The 14845-nt window shown below is 32.8% G+C and overlaps 1 pseudogene; it reads left to right on the top strand.

The window, feature by feature from the left end:
* Positions 1–12727: 12727 nt before the first annotated feature.
* LOC128168972 (protein AF-9-like) lies at positions 12728–13853 on the top strand (annotated as a pseudogene).
* Positions 13854–14845: the final 992 nt, after the last annotated feature.

Raw genomic sequence — 14845 nt, 5'->3', positions numbered from 1 at the left:
ACCTGTATCAGGCAAATGTGTTGAATGAAATTTAACTCTTAAAATGGTGCAAAAAATATATATCATGCATTCTTCTTTGAAAGATCATGGATGAAAATTAAGCCGTTTGGAAAACTGTCTATTTTTTGGTATTTTGCAAGAACTGCAAAGATAACTGCCAAAACTGCATAGAAAAACTGCTCTAACTTTAACATTAGCAGTTTTGAAACATTCTGTAAATCCCCTACTGCTTGAAACTGCTAAGAAACTGCCAAACATTTTGAAAACTGCTTAAGAATTGCCAACATACTGCTTAAATAGGCAGTTCAGTTTGACATGGGTTCTACTCTTATCTTTATTGATTTTGTAAATATGACTTGGTTTTGTCATAATTCCATTCCCAAGTCAATTCTTTCAACCTATCTACTTCATTAATGAGATATATAGTACACTATCCTGCTATAGTTCCATGTGTAGAAAACTATGTGCAGAGAAAAAACATCTTGATCGAATAACAACTGAAACCAAAATAAATTGATGCGCCTTGTAAAACAAACGAGATAATTATGTGTGCCCAGACTTACAAAACTGGTAAAAAATGATGGGATAAAGTGACTATCATATTTATTTTCAGAGGGCATTCCATATTTTAAAAGTAAACTTCAAATAGTTATGACTGTTTTTAATTATTGGTAGATGGCAAACACGTAGCATCAATAAAGTGGAGGAGGGCAAACACCCCCCCCCCCCATTTCTTCTTACAACAGATATTTTTCATAAAACTGCATTAAAAATTGAATAAACATGAAATTGCCCCCCCCCCCCCCCCACACACACACACACACACACACACTTTTTTTAGGATCAAGTAAAAAAGATTGTGAATCTGTGAAAAGAAAAAATTGAATAGCGAGTCTCTCCCGTACACTTTCAAAACCATGGTACGAGCCTCGATGGTACAATTGAACATGCTCGTCAAATCTACGTAATTTGTTTTAGCTTACCTGAGCTAAAAGTTCAAGTGAGCTTTTCTGATCACATTTTGTTTGTCGTCTGTCTGTAAATTTTTCACAATTTCCAACATCTTCCCAAGAACTACTGGGCCAATTTCAATCACACTTGGCACAAATCATCCTTAGGCAAAGGGGATTCAAAGTTGTGAAAATTAAAGGTTATGCTCTTTTTCAAGGGGAGATAATTAGAAATTAATGAAAAATTTTGAGAAATTTTTAAAAATCTTTTTCTCAAGAACCATTTAGCCAGGAAAGCTGAAACTTGTGCGGGAGCATCATCAGGTAGTGTAGATTTAAAGTTGTGAAAATCATGACCAATGGGGGTAGGATTAGGCCACAAGGGGGGTCCAAGTTTTACATATGAATATATAGGGTAAATCTTTAAAAAATCTTCTCAAAAACTAATCAGCCAGGAAAGCTACAACTTGTGTGGAAGCATGCTCAGCTAGTGTAGATTCAAAGTTGTGAAAATCATGATCCCCAGGGGATAGGGTGGGGCCACAATGGAGGGTCGATGTTAACATAGGAATACTGTGGGTTTCATCACTATTCGTTGAATACCAATTTTCGTGGATTTCGTTGAAATTAAATGTTCATCAAAGTGCAATTTTTATTAACATTTTGAATAACAAGAAAGCGATAAATATTTATGTGGTGATTTTAATTGTTCCTTTGAAAGAAAAAATGATAAATCGCACAAAAAGTTAGCAGAAATTATTAATTATTTAGATCTTGTAGATATTTTGAAACAAAAAAAAATTAATACAGAGGGATATACTTGGTGTGATTCGTGAAACAACCCAAAAAGCAGAATTGATTTCATATTTACAAGTAAATTAGCCTCTGAATTAGTGGACAAAATTCAAGTTAAACGCATTCCAGGTACTCATAGTAAAGGGAATAGAATGAGTGATCACCGTTTTTAGCTCACCTGAGCTGAAAGCTCAAGTGAGCTATTCTGATCACATTTTGTCTGTCGTCCGTCTGTCTGTCCGTCTGTCTGTAAACTTTTCACATTTTCAACATCTTCTCAAGAACCACTGGGTCAATTTCAACCACACTTGGCACAAAGCATCCTTAGCCTAAGGGGATTCAAAGATGTGAAAATTAAGGACCACGCCCTTTTGCAAAGGGAGATAATTAGGAATTTATGAAAATTTTCGAGAAATTTTCAAAAATCTTCTTCTCATGAACCATAAGACCAGGAAACTGAAACTTGTGTGGAAGCATCCTCAGGTAGTGTAGATACGAAATTGTGAAAATCATGACCCCCGGGGGTAGGGTTGGGCCACAATTGGGGGTCGAATTTTCACATATGAATATATAGAGTATATCTTTAAAAATCTTCTTCGCAGAAACTAATCGACCAGGAAAACTGACACTTGTGTGAAAGCATCATCAGGTAGTGTTGATACAAAATTGTGAAAATCATGATCCCCGGGGGTAGGGTAGGGCCACAATGGGGGGTCAAAGTTTTATAAAGGAATATAAAGAGTAAATCTTTAAAAATCTTATTCTCAGAAACTAATCAGCAAGGAAAGCTGAAACTTGTGTGAAAGCATTATCAGGTAATGTAGATTCATCGTTGTGAAAATCATGACCGTCGAGTGTAGGGTGGGGCCATAAGTTTTACATATGAGTATATAGAGTAAATCTTTAAAAATCTTCTTCTCAGAAACTAATCAGCCAGGACAGCTGAAATTTGTGTGGAGGCATCTTCAGGTAGTGTAGATTTAAAGTTGTGAAAATCATGATCCCTGGGGGTAGGGTGAGGCCATATTGGGGGGGGGGGGGGTGTTAAAGTTTTACATAGGAATATATAGAGTAAATCTTTAAAAATATTCTTCTCAGAAACTAATCAGCCAGGAAAGCTGAAACTTGTGTGGAAGCATCCCCAGGCAGTGTAGATTCAAAGTTGTGAAAATCATGACCCCTGGGGTAGGGTGGGGCACAATGGGGGGTCGAAGTTTTACATAGGAATATATAGAGTAAATCTTCAAAAATCTTCTTCTCAGAAACTATTCAGCAAGATGATTCTTTGTAATTGTTAAGACTTTGGCTCCAGGACAATTCTTTGGTCTCACAAGAAGGTTCAGAGTTTGATGTAGCTAAATATCCCATATATAAACAATTGTAAAGGATATTTTTGAGAACTGCAATACTCAACATGTGATACGACTATAAAATTGAAGCAGGCAGCTATTTTTTCATTAGAATCTTTTTGTATTACTGTGTTGAGTTATTGCCCTTGATTTATTGATTCTTGATTATTTTAATTAATGCATCCACTGTTATCCAATTATTGTGATGACTATTTTTATACAATACTAAATATTCAATGTATATATGTTGTTCTGCATAAGTATTTTTGGGTTAGGACGGATTAGTTTGTTTATTTTTTATTTGCAATTTTTAGAAACTATGAATTATTTTAGGCCGGCACATATATAGGGACAGTGTTTACTAAGTTACATTGAGCGACTGTTTGGGGTTAAACTTGAACAGGCTGGGATAGATTGAGTATGTTGACATCCCTGCTATATCTAATTTCGTGTTTTCTAACCTACGATACAGAGTATGCGATACAGAGTATGCGGTCATCCCTGCCCTGTATCGCATTAATACAAGAGTGCAGTCATCCCTGCTTGTAATGGTGGTGGTTGCAGCGGAGCACTTGTGTGTGGTCATCCCTGCTGGTGTTCTGGCCTTTCTAGCGAAGTGTGCGGCAATCCCTGCTTGCGTTAATGTTAGTAACTGTTGAGTTGCTTAGGTGTGCGGTCATCCCTGCCTGCGTAACGTTGAGTCCATATATATATATATATATATATATATATATATATATATATATATATATATATATATATATATATATATATATATGTGTGTGTGTGTGTGCAGGAGCGGTGATTAAAGTCTGCTCTTGTAAATATCGGCAGCAATCAGGGCTATCCAAGTCTATCTCCGGTACGGGCCCGCGGGAATCACAGGCAGTTACCCCTTTGCACGTTACAAAATCATCCTGTTAGATCATAAGAATATCCAGGGGAGAAAATGGATTTTATTTATACAGGATCTACATTTATTATTGTACATTGTCCAGATTGTTTGTATTATGACTCCATTAAGCTGACTTTATCAGAACTATTGTTCCGCAGGTGAGCGATGTGGCCCATGGGCCTCTTGTTTGGAAATAATTGTAAAAAATGATAAATTAAAAAGAGGCCCAGGGTATTGGAAACTAAATACCTCACATCTTGAAAACGATGAGTATAGAGAAGGAATAAAAAATATTTTTAAATATCTAGACAATTTACTAGATGCATATGCTTTTTCTAAATGGGAAACTTTTAAACTCAAAGTACGCGACTTCTCAATAAACTTCGCAAAAAAGTCATCAAACAATATAATATCAAAAATACAAAATTTGGAAAAGAGAATCGATGAAATAGAATCTCTACCAAGTGAAAAGATTAATATGAAAGAAAAACGTGATCTTGAATCAGAACTTGATAAACTACAAAACGAAATTGCAAAAGGCGCGCAAATAATATCAAAAGAGAGATGGATAAATGAAGGTGAAAAAATATGAAAGAAAAACGTGATCTTGAATCAGAACTTGATAAACTACAAAACGAAATTGCAAAAGGCGCGCAAATAATATCATAAGAGAGATGGATAAATGAAGGTGAAAAAAATACAAGCTATTTCCTAGGACTAGAAAAGAAAAATCAAACTAACAATACCATTAAAGAATTAAAAGATGTTAATAACAAAATAATCAAAACAAACTCAGAAATTATTAAAGAAATATGCAATTTTTACGAAAATCTGTACACGACGAAATCTATCGATTGCAAAAAAATCTCTAATTATATTAATGACATTAAATGCCAAACCCTTAATGAACAAGATAAGCTAATATGTGATGCTTTACCAACTTTAGACGAGTGCAAAGAAGCGGTATTCAATATGAAAAACAACAAATCCCCTGGTTTAGACGGACTGCCCTGTGAATTTTAAAAATGTTTTTGGGAATATATTCCACCAATATTTTTTTTGATTTACTCATAAGCGTATATGAAAGAAAAGAGCTAAGTTATACTCAACGATTAGCACTAATCAACGTTTTATTTAAAAGTTGCGACAGAAAAAGTATAAAAAAAAACTATAGACCTTTAAGTTTAACTAATACTGATTACAAAATTATAGCATTCATATTTGCTAGACGATTACAAAAGGTTATTAATAAATAAATTGGGAACGAGCAATCTGCTTACATTAAGGGTCGTTATATTGGCGTTAATGCGAGATTAATATTGGACATATATGAATATTGTACAGAAAATAATAATGATGGAATTATTTCTAGACTTTGAAAAAGCTTTCGACTCTGTTGAGTGGAATTTTCTCTTTAATGTCATTAAAAAATTTAACTTTGGGCATAATTTCATAAACTGGGTTGAGATTTTGTATACAAATCCAGTCTTTAAAGTGAAAAATAATGGATGGATATCCAAGTCATGTAAAATGTCAAGAGGAATAAGACAGGGATGTCCAATTTTAGCAATGCTTTAAATTTTTATAGCAGAAATTTTAGCTTTAAAATTAAAAAAAACAATAATACAATAAATGGTTTTCAATTTTAAGATACGCATAAATAGATTAAATATTTGCAATATACAGACGATATAACTCTTACTTTAAAAAACACCTCATCTCTAAAAAAGGCATTACAGACTGTTGAACTATTTTGCTGCCATGCAGGATCAAAAATTAATTTGAATAAATCCCAATGTATACTCCTGGGCAATTTAAAAGATTAACATGAAATTATAGAAGGAGTAAAAGTAACAAACAGTGCAGTGCGATGCTTAGGAATTCACATCGGTCATGATAAAAATAAATGTAATGAGTTAAATTGGATGAAAACACAACGACATGGAAAAACTTTTTGAGTCATGGAAAAAGAGAAAACTAACTATATTTGGCAAATCGTGTGTTGTTAATAATTTAGCTGTGTCAAAATTAATTTAAATTGCATCTATTCTCCCACTTCCCGAAAATGATTTTATTAAGAAAGTCAATATAGCCATTTTAATATATTATCAGAGTCATGTTTAATTAATGAGGTCATTAATGCTAATTTGAAAAGGGTCAACCTTAATTTGAACTACATATTATCAACGACTGAGAGAAATATAGAAGATTTTACAGTTATAAATCATATTCCTAAATTTTATCAAGAAATATTTTGTTGTTTTAACGGTTGTAAAAAACAAAATAACATTCTTAACATGTCAAACGTAACATTTGTACAGCAACCCCTATGGAACAACGAACTGTTTAAGTATAAAGGCAAAACGTTGTGTTTTTAAAGATGGATAAAAAGTGGTATATTATATGTAAACGATCTTTTCAAGAAAGATGGCAAAATGAAAACACTAAATGAATTATCTGATATTTTGTTGAAAAAATGTAATTGGCTATGTGAATATAATATTTTACGAAACGTAATAAGACAACAATGTGTGGATTTTGATATGACATGTAGTCAATACACAACAAGAAATGTTGAGAAAAGTTATACATTTCATTTAGGATGGCATACAATAACAGACAAAAATGTAAATTCTTTTATGAAAATTTGTTGACTACTAAGTTCCAAAAAACCATTTATAAATCTTATTATAAGAACATGTTTAACGTTCAAAAACAATAATCAGTGTAAGTTAAGACCAGTTAAGAAGTTTAGAAATATGGTCAAAACTGTGTACGACTTTGCATTTAGATATTATGTGGAAACATGTAATCATAGGCTTCTATTATGAAAATAACCTCAAGGTACAATTTTTGAATAATATTATATCTTATGTTGCTTATAGAATTTACAAATTTAAGATGTTATGTAGATTTGAAAAAAACCCTGAAACCTCCCAAAGTCTAAACGAATATGTAAAGAATTACTTAATAAGATATATGAATTACATTACGATGTACTTAAAACCATCGAAATATTCATCAAAACTTAAAACATTAATAAATATATTGTGATTACTATTGTATACCCTAGACACTTAGGGTTTGCCTATGTGTATATGTGATACACCCGGGGACCATGTGATGGACTGTATGTAGATGTGTTTGTCCTCCGGGTTAGCCAGGGTATTACATGTACATTTACTTAATATATTTCTACCTTTTACAAAGATAGCTTACTATGTACCAGTTTTTTTTTCTCATATTTTTGTACACAATTTTTGTGTGTGTGTGCACAAGTATATTAGACGCAAATATTGTGAGTCATAGTTATGCATATCTATAGATTATCGACGTACATGTATCTCTAAATACATATTACATGAACAATTATATACCAAATTTAAAAACATTATTTCTATGTATAAATATTTATATATATAAACATGTATTAATATACATGTTTTAAGACAAATAGTTAGATACTGTTAAATCTTTTCTCAATGAAAACTTGTACATTATTTGTAGCATCAATATGACATTTTAAGGAATTATACAACATGTCTGTAAGCTAATAATTGAAATTTTTGAAGTTTTTGTATAATTGTTTACTCTTGTGAATAATGTTGATAATAAAAAATAAATAAAAAAAAACCTTTTTGCATTGATAGGGTCATCGGCCACGAATTTATTTATCCTTGTAACTGTGATTTTCCCTTCATCCACGAAAATTGATACCCTTGAATATTAATGAAACCACGTACAGTATATATTCAAAGTTGTAAAAATCACAATTCCCCGGGGGTAGTGTAAGGCCACAATGGGGTGTCCAAGTTTTAAATAGCTATATATACAATAAATCTTTAAAAATCTTCTTCTCAGAAACTTATCAGCAAGGAAAGCTAAAAATTGTTTGGAAGCAAGCTCAGGTAGTGTAGATTCAAAGTTGTAAAAATTCTGACCCCCCGGGGGAAGGGTGTGCCACAATTAAGGGGGGGGGGGCACGTTTTACATAGGAATATATATAGAGAGTAAATGTTTAAAAATCTTCTTCTCAGAACGTAATCAGCCAGGAAAGCTGAAACTTGTTTGGAATCATCTTCAGGTAGTGTAGATTCAAAGTTGTGAAAATCATGACCCTCAGGAGTAGGATGGGGCCACAATAAGGGGGGGGGGGGGGGTGACAGGTCAAGGTTTTACACAGCAATATGTAGAATAAATCTTTAAAAAATCTTCTTCTCAGAAACTAATCACCCAAATGTTTCTTTATAATTATTTAGACTTAGGCCCCAGGACAATTCTTCGGCCTCACAAGAAGATGCAAAATTTGATGAAGGTTTATATCCCATATATAAACTATTGTTAAGGATCTTTTTGAGAACTGCAATACTCAACATGTGTTATGACTATAAAATCATCCTGTTAGAAAAGGGACTAATAATTATAAACATAAGAATATCCTGCTTTGGGGGCGGGGGGTGGACTTTATTTATACAGGATCTACATGTATCATTGAACATTGTCAGGATGGTTTGTATTTTGACTCCATTAAGCTGATTTTATCATACACATTGTTCATCAGGTACATGTAAGCGATGTGGCCCATCTGCCTCTTGTTTAGTATAACAGCATCCTTTAATTGCACAATCGTCTTTTTAGTTTTTACAATGAAAATTTAAATCAATAGCCAATTAGACAAAACAAAAAACGTTTATTTAAACCATTAGTAGGGGTCAGCCGACATTCATGATTTTGTATAGTAAATCGAGGACGGGCATTCATTTCAAAGCCTTTGTTTACTGTCAGCCTAACAGAGTACAAACGTGTGGAAAAGACAAAATACGCGATATACACTTAGAAAACTCCTGTGAAAATAAGAAGTTTGTACCACATTAGGCTGGTACCTTAAAAATGAAAAACATATGGTTTTTCCTATATTAAGCAAAAGCTTTTACCTGCATAAACCATATTTGAACCCACGCATGGAATAATTTATTTCAAACAATCGTGTGGGTTTTATCCAGGTAGACATTTGTCAATTGTGCTCAATGTAAAACATTGACACATTTACATTGCTTTCCATCAACTTTATATGGTCAGGAATGTTTGTTTGATCACTATGGTACTATGCAGCTTCAAAGCTTTATTCGATTTTTTTCAGACGTAAAATAATGCATAAAGTATAATTCAGCAAACGCGCCAATCGATCCACCAACAGAACAATATTGATTTAAATGTCTCCTCCCTCAATTTAAATAGACACATTCAAGTAGGTTCGGTTCGATTTTTCCGGATTTAGATTATTTATAGGCATTTAAAAATCCTCAATTATTTAACTGTATGCTAATTTTGGAAAACTTAAGCGTGCACATAAATCAGAAGTATCCATCAGTGCATAAATTTTACAAGAAAAAAGCAATTTGTTGACATTTTCTACATAAAAACGGCACTGAAAAACATCCTATTTTCTTATCAATACACAACATAGCAACATCCATAAACATTAATCAATCATATATGGACTGAGGCTTATAAGCCAAAAAATGTGATAATAAAATTGTCCATAACTCATACTGCTCGGACAACAACTGTGAAACTTTTTTTCATTCACTGTACATTCTGAGAACCTAAGAGTTTACCATGTATGGCCTAAATCAACAACTGGAATGGAAATCGATATGATTTTTGTAAAGACAGAAACCAATACCGGCCCTGTAGGATAAGTTTTTTGTTATAAATACAAATGCACCTTTCAGGTAATATATTCAGAAGGGAAAGACTTCTTGATTGTTATGGTTTAAATATCAATCAGGAATAGGGAATTAATAATTTGTAATGGTAATTGAGTTTAATTTAATAACAGGTTTATATGCAATTGACAGTAATGTGTAATTGACCTATTTTTCAATAACATGGAATGGTAATTTAATTACTTTCAAACAAACCTTTAACATTTTTTAATATAGGAATCCCATGACGACAACCTAAACCCAATTCAAGGAGAAGTTGAAGGCATAGATTTCAGAGAGTAAGTCATTTTCTTGATATGATTTATATTTATTACTTCCACTGAGCTGAAAAGCTTAAAAGCGCTCTAGCAAATATCATATTTACATTAAGATGCTCATCCTGATTTACATAAAATGTAGGGCTGTTTGGTTGATAAACAATTTTCAGCTCACCTGAACTGAAAGCTAAAGTGCGCTTTTTGTCGAACAAGTCCGCCTGTCTGTCTATAAACTTTTTACATTTTCAGAACCACTGCACCAATTTCAACCAAACTTGGCAATAAGCACCTTTGGGAAAGGGGATTCAAAATTACTAAAAGGAAGGGCCTAAACATTTTTATAGGGAGATAATTAAAAATTATGGACAATTTCTTGATATATTTCAATAATCTACTTCTAAATAATCAATTTGCTTAAAAAAATTTAACTTTTGTAAAAGCATCTTCAGGTATTGTAGATTTAAGTTTGTTCAAAACATTATCCCCGAGGATATATTGTGCATGGGGCCACAAGAGCTAGTCAAATTTTTACATAACAGTATATAGAGACAATTTATATATATGAGTCTTTCAAAATCTTCCTTTCAGTAACCAATTATCCACAAAAGTTATAACTCGTATGGAAACATCCTTGCATAGGTTACTTTGATACAAATCATCTCGGGTTACAATGTGACCACAATGGGGCGTTTACAGGCAGTTCCATGTAACCCCCAAAGGATTTCTTAGTACATGTATACATATACTGTATACATGGCTATTTTTGCCCTTCTATACTTGCAAACTGTTTCGCTTGTGTACTGAAGAGATAACTTGAAACATTGGAATTTAGCCAGTCTTAAATTCGTCCACTGACAACAAAGGCGAAAGGGACGAAAATAAAATGGGGACGAATATTTCCCGGGATACAGTTTATTGATCACAGCTTACCAATTGGACCAATATGCGAACAACAGATGTTCATCTTTCATATCTTTGATCTCTAACCCATGATTTTATTATGAGAATATTCAGTAATCTTCTATAAAGCTTCAATATATCTTCTTATCTTCTATCCTTCCAACTCCTAATTTAAATTTTTTTGAACTTTTAAACACATGAATTTAAGATGTTCACTTGCATGCAAAATTTCTTATGACCCTCTTTTCATACCAATTTCCTGCAGTATATCTTCAATTGTATTTTCTTTTTCCATTTAGAGACTGTAGTTACATCATCATAACAAATGAAAGCTGCTCACCGTCAAAAACATACAAAATCAGAACTCAAGCTTTGGAGGAGATTTTCCCTGGAAGTAAATGTCAGGAAAAAATTCATGTTCAGGGAACAGCACATGGAATGACCATTATTGAATTGTAAGTTTAATGATTATTGTACCTGAATCAGGTCTCAATTTCCTGTTAAATGACAACTTTGATTTTTTTTAAAGCCTAAATTTTCAAACAAATTTTGTCTAAATTTTTCGGCAATTATTGATTGCAAATGCATGGAATTTTAACACACTATTTCTTTAGACATACCATACGGTGGGATCTATTTTTGTTCCAGTCGGCCGTCAACTTCCCGTTAAATAATGACTTTGCTTATTCTTAGCCTTAAAGCAATTATTTATTGCAGATGCTTGAAATTTTAACACACTTTCTGTTAGGCATGCCATATTGTGGGATCTATTTTCATACCAATTTGTTGTCTATTTCCTGTAAAATGACAACTTTGTTTATTTTTTAGCGTAAATTTTCTAATTTTTGTCAAATATTTATCAGATACTATTTATTGCAGATGCTTCAAATTCAAACACTATTTGTTTAGGCATGTTATACATGGGGATCTATTTTTGTAACAGTTACAATCTGAGGTTGACCTCCTGTTGAATGTCGACTTGTCATACATATTTACTTCAGAGCAGCGGTATTACTAGTGAACATTGTCTCACATATCATTGTCACACATATCTATAAGATATAAAGTATTTAAGTTTAAAAGTTTATAATTTATTTTCTTTACTTTTCAGACACAAGATCAACCCTGCCAAAAAATCCAAGATGGTTTAAAATACTGTTATTAACTGTTGTCAAAATATAAGGCAGTTCGTTGCCTTGAAACTGATACAGTTATTTTATTCAATATCAGACAGATATTTTTATGTGTACATGTATTGAATTTTAGGCTCACATGAACATGTTCAAGTTTTCTGATCACTTGTTGTCCATCGTCTGTCTGTCCATCTTGCTCTGAATATCTCAATATTTGTTTACTCCTCTACAACCACTAGTTCAATTTACCGTAAACGTAACTTAATACCAACCATTCTTATAGAAAGCAGGTTCTAAATTGTTGAAATAAATAATAAAACCCTCTTCAAAAGGGAAACAATTTCAAAATAGTAAGAATAAAGTCTCTGTAGAAATATTTCTCTTGAGAACCACTGCACCAGAAAAGCCAATATTTAAGCTTGAAAAAACCTATAGTCAAAATAATAAATTACAAAAATACTTGGTCCCCAATAGAGGTTGAAAGTTCAACATTTAAAGACATTATTTATATATTTGTTTTATAATAAACTTTTTCAGAAACTACAGTGCTTTAATTTATGATATTAATATTCAAATATCATCAGATAATATGCATTATATTTCAAATATTTCCGTGAGATATAATAATGCATTGACCTTCAATTCAACAATAAAAAATACAGCTCTTTAAAGTGTGACTACCTATAAATAGATAAAAATCACTCAGGTATGAAACCCCGATGCGCATGCCCCAGGTAAACCCTAACTGTTCAATAGATACAATCGATGACTTTCAATTCCAATCGCAACTTCTCGGGCCTTTCCGGCAGGCTCGGAAAAACACCTCGAACGTATTAACATTACCGGATGTTAGAATTTTATACAAAATGGAGTCGCTTCCCATTAAAATAACTATCGGTTAGACAGCCTTATAAGTCGCTTCTGTGTTATATTTGAGGGTATATCATTTACTTTAATGAAGTCTAGCTTACATCTCAACAGATTGCAAAATGTGTTGTATTTAAATCAAGTTTTATAAAAAGGGGGGGTTGTCATGGACGCCTAGGAAATACATTCGAGGTGTTTTTCCGAGCCTGCCGGAAAGGCCCGAAAAGTTGCGATTGCTTTCAATTCAGCTCGCCAAGTGTGTACACGTGTTTACGTGTTCGGATGGCTAATGCCCAACTTCGTTCGCCGGGGCCTGGACAGGCTATGTCGGCTCATGACGAGAGAGAAAGCTCACCCGCAGAGGCGGTTGAGAGCGATAACACAAAGGTAGATGAGTCAGAGGACTCTCAATGTGAAGTAGACCATGTATCTGTGGCTGATAAGACAGAAGATGATTTTAGGCGGAAGTGGTCGTCAGAGCAAATTCGGAATGATAAAAGTAAGTCCGGCGATGTTTCTATTAGAACACCCTCAAGCTCTAGAAAACGCAAGAAAAGCAAAACATCTACTGATTCAAGCTCAAGTTGAAGTTCCTCAAGTTCTAGCTCCTCTAGCTCCTCCTCAAGCTCTAGTTCCGAGTCTGACTCGGACTCTGATTTATTCTTGTGTTCTGAGAGCACAAATTCTAATCCAAAAATCCCTAAAAAGATTCTTAAATTTGTCACTAAGTACGCAACAAAAGGGATTAACAAAAAGAACAGACAGGCTATTGCTAAGATTTGTCCCATACCTCATTATAAAAAGCTTCAGGGCTTGTCTTTGGACAGATTTTTCAAGAAAATATTTTTCAAGGGTAAAAAATGGATTGGAAAGTTAGAGAAAAATCAAGTAAATACCCAGATGAGAATTTTATATGCTTTAGGGCCACTTTCTGTTTTATGGAGCGAGGCAGAGCGAATAAGCAAAACAGGCATATAAATATATATATATATATATATATATATATATATATATATATATATATATATATATATATATATATATATATATATGTTAGAAAGGGAGAACATGTTAAAAACTCAATATCTTTGAGAACTATTTTGCTATAATTGTTAAATAATAAAGCAAGCATTACACAAAAGTATCGACTATATCGTAAAAACCATTACCCTAAGGCCAATACTACATCTTTGGAAAGGATTCAAAGTTCAACAGAAGAATATGTAATTAAGAATTTTTTTTTACAATATTTCAAATTTTTTATCTATAAATTTCAACAGATGCAAGAACTGTTACTTTGCAGGTTAAAAAAAACATGACACTGTTAACTGCTGTTCACCGTGTCTATCTATTAACAATTTTTTGTTGATTAAAGGGACCTAGACTCATTTCGAACTCACATTTTGAATTTAATTTCATTTTTGTTGTTTACGTACGAATTGAATTGGTAAACATTTCAAATCTTGCTTTCTTCTTGTAATAGGTTATATATTTACCCCGCTCCGAAGGAGAGGGGGTATACTGTTTTACCCTTGTGTGTGTGTGTGTCTGTCTGTCCGTCCGTAACAAAAAATTCTGTTGCATTTATCTCAGCAACTATTTTAAGGCCCCAAAAAAATATGTGTGTTTCCGGTTTTTCGACCGACCCTACTTTTTATGCGCCGACCCTAACACTTTTTATTCCAAATCCAGATTACCAACCGTAATTGGTTTAAACAATAGAGTCTTTGCAAATCAGAGTTTAAAAAACGCTTGTAATAATTCAATAGAAAACATCACTTATCAAAACGTTTTAAAGATCGATTTCTAAGTGCAGATTGACAGCATTGATGAAAGTTATCCTTGGTTATTTTAGCTTAATTATCAATGTAATAAATAGTTTTTTAGGTCAGTGATGTGTTAAAAATTAATATAAAGATGTACATGAAAAAAGCAGAAGCAAAGTTTTCGTTTATATTTCTGGGTGTGGA

This window comes from Crassostrea angulata, unplaced genomic scaffold, assembly GCF_025612915.1.
Source record: "Crassostrea angulata isolate pt1a10 unplaced genomic scaffold, ASM2561291v2 HiC_scaffold_74, whole genome shotgun sequence".
Lineage (NCBI taxonomy): Eukaryota > Metazoa > Mollusca > Bivalvia > Ostreida > Ostreidae > Magallana > Magallana angulata.
Note: the sequence above shows the minus strand (reverse complement) of the source record. Positions and strands in the feature narration are given on the sequence as shown.